Source organism: Monodelphis domestica, chromosome 1 (assembly GCF_027887165.1).
Source record: "Monodelphis domestica isolate mMonDom1 chromosome 1, mMonDom1.pri, whole genome shotgun sequence".
Classification (NCBI taxonomy): domain Eukaryota; kingdom Metazoa; phylum Chordata; class Mammalia; order Didelphimorphia; family Didelphidae; genus Monodelphis; species Monodelphis domestica.
Window position 1 is genome coordinate 416,112,426 of NC_077227.1, and position 2,836 is coordinate 416,115,261.

Sequence of the window (2,836 nt, forward strand, 5' to 3'; positions counted from 1 at the left end):
CTGGGCAAATCATTTAAATTCTATTGCCTAGCCATTACCTTTAGACAGGCTTGGGGATAAGGCATAAATATTCTCCCAAACTTTACTAGCCTCCACAAAATTTCAAATCATTTCCCTCTCTCCATGTACTCTATCCGTGGTGGAGAAAATAATTATGAGTTCAAGGATTTTAATATTCTTAGATTCCTATTTCCCTGATGTTATTCTATCACTTTACCTTGATATCTGGAAACTCCTACTCATGGAACTACCTAAAGAGCTCCCTAAAGCCTTGGGATACTAAGATGAAAAAGAATACATTAAGACCATGAGTAATTACTCAAGTCCCTCTCTTTTTCCTAATCAGAGGAATTTAAAAAGCAGTTTAAAATGTAGAGATTTGAAGATAGTAGCACTCTTGAAATTATGCCTCATTAATAGTGACGATATCTTATATAGGAAATTCCATTTGTGTTCACTTCTAGTCCACCTACAAAGAGACAAAGGGATAAAGATTAGACTGGGACTGATTCATGGTCAGGGTTCTTTTTACTTATATTTTGTGAAGAATTATGTTTTAACTTAAATGAGACTTTATAATTTAATTTATCCAGAAAGGCAATGGATTTTTGTATTCAGATTTATTCATTCCATATCAATTAATACAATGCCTAAAAGTTTTGAATCATTGAACTAGAGTACATACAATTTAAAAATCTGATTATCTGAGTAGAGAGCAACTTCTCAAAGACAAGATTTCTTTAAAATAAAATAAATCAAGCACAAAAACTATCCCGAACATGCTTCATCTTTATTTGGGAATTGAAGTTTTAACATTTCCTCTGAACCATCATAATCAAGAGACATTTTCATAATACAAGGATGCCAAAGAGATTAGGAATTAGTTTATCTAACTTTTTGGAGTAGCAACCTTGAAGTCTTTCTAGCTCAATCTTTTCATTCTATAGGCAAGGAAATAGAGACCTAGAGGTGCAAATGATTTGCAAGTTCCTGTCAGAGCTGTGGCTAGAATCCAGATATTCTAATTACTAGGTTACTGACCTTCCTCACCACAGCACATTGTTTCTCCAGAATAAATTGGAAGGGAAAAGTTCCTGGTTAAATCCCTTGCTCTATCATTGTGTAGTAAAGAGGAGTCACAAGAACATTCTGAGAATTTCCTGGTAAAGTTCTTCAGTCTGAAAAATCATAGTTAAGAAGGCCCGAGTAATACAGTACTATTTAATGCCCTGTGTCCACCTATGGTGAGATTGTAATTTGGTACAACACTGTGACCCTACATATCCCCTTAGTAAAAAGTAGAAACCTTTATTTCAGGTGCAGATGTTTCAATAAACCTGTCAGAGAAGGTAGATTAGAAAATGACTCCTGTCTGGGTTTCTTATAGAACATTGTTCATTGCTTCAGCAGACTCACTCAGCAATAAGTTTGTCAGGGGACAAACACATTAGATAAATGTACCCTATCCTCCCAGACCAGCATCTCTATTGAAAAATGTTATTAGGGCAGTCATTGGGCTAAATGAAAATTATTCCAAATGGGATCAAATGTATATGGTTACGCTCTCAACAATTTCATGGAAAATTGCTTCCAAAATTACACCCCTATAAAGAAGCACCCATTAATAACACTCCACAGGGCCACATAAATTCCGTAAGAACCATTGCTTGGTGCAATTAGCTATATGGAACATCTCTGCATTACCAAGATGTGGACTTGGGTGATGATAATACAGTGGCATGTTTGAATAGCTACCTTGAGATCAGCAAGGTTGCACTGTAGATACTGTCACGATGAAAGGTCAGTGATTTTTCTCCAGAGAAGATCTGATTAAAGTCTGTAAAATCAAGAAAATGAGTGGAGAGAGTGCATTGAAGCTCACCAAATGAGAGAACATTGGAACCAAATTGCCCCTTTGAAGGTAGAAGAAAGTAGTCTTAGGGAGTATTAATGGAGGATTATAAATCAGAGAGACCAACCAACCTGAAACCAGAAGAGAATCCAGATGTGATTGTGCCTAGAATCAATTTATATGTCTATTTATACCAATCAGTAAACAACCAGTAATTGTTTCCTATGTGCTAGGTTCTGTGCTAAGTATGGTAGGTACAAAAAGAGAGCCCCAAAAATCTCTACTCTTAAGGAGCTTACTTCCTATTTAAATCACAGAACCATGATTGTTTTTTTATTAGATGAGATATTAGAACATTAGATCCTAGAAGATAGAATGTTACCATGGTGAAGATGGGAGGGAAGCCTTAAAACAAATGATAGAACTTGAGTGTCAGAACTAGAAGGGAACAACCTATAGAATGCTAGGGTCAGAAGGCATTCTGACAGAATTTTAAAATTGAAAGAAGCCTTTAAAAAGTTGACAGAATGTTGGAACTTAGACTGTTATTTCTTAGACATCATCTAATCCTACCATATCACTTTGACGATGAGAAAAAGTAAAGGAAGTGACTTCCCCAATGTCCCATAGCTAGTTTTTCTCCTTGATCTTTCCCCTTGAGTATGTTGCTCCTTTTTCAAGTTAGAGAATCCCAGATCTTAAGGTATCATTAGAAACAAATTTCAGGAAATTTCAAGGGAAAAATGCCTTGCAAGTTTCTGCCTCATTGACTCTCTATCTCATTTCAAATCTCATCTGAAAACATCTTTTCTCTCCTGACCGAGCCTACTAATTGCCCTCTCCCACAGCTATTATTTAACTGGAATATATGTAATCTTTTTAAACAAGGACATTTAACTCTATAGGGTTGTCAGACCTTTTTTCCCTTTAAATAGTATTAGGTTAAGCTTCAACTTAAGTTAAAAATCAGACTACTAGGAGTTC

General features: G+C 35.6%; 1 long non-coding RNA gene across 1 annotated transcript; it reads right to left on the reverse strand.

Moving 5' to 3' along the window:
* Nucleotides 1-330: 330 nt before the first annotated feature.
* LOC103097580 (uncharacterized) lies at nt 331-2,200 on the reverse strand. Its single transcript, XR_458092.3, has 3 exons — nt 1,984-2,200; nt 1,756-1,837; nt 331-469 (listed from the first exon to the last, which is right to left on the reverse strand). It is a non-coding gene; the product is annotated as an uncharacterized LOC103097580 (long non-coding RNA).
* Between the last annotated feature and the right edge of the window lie 636 nt (nt 2,201-2,836).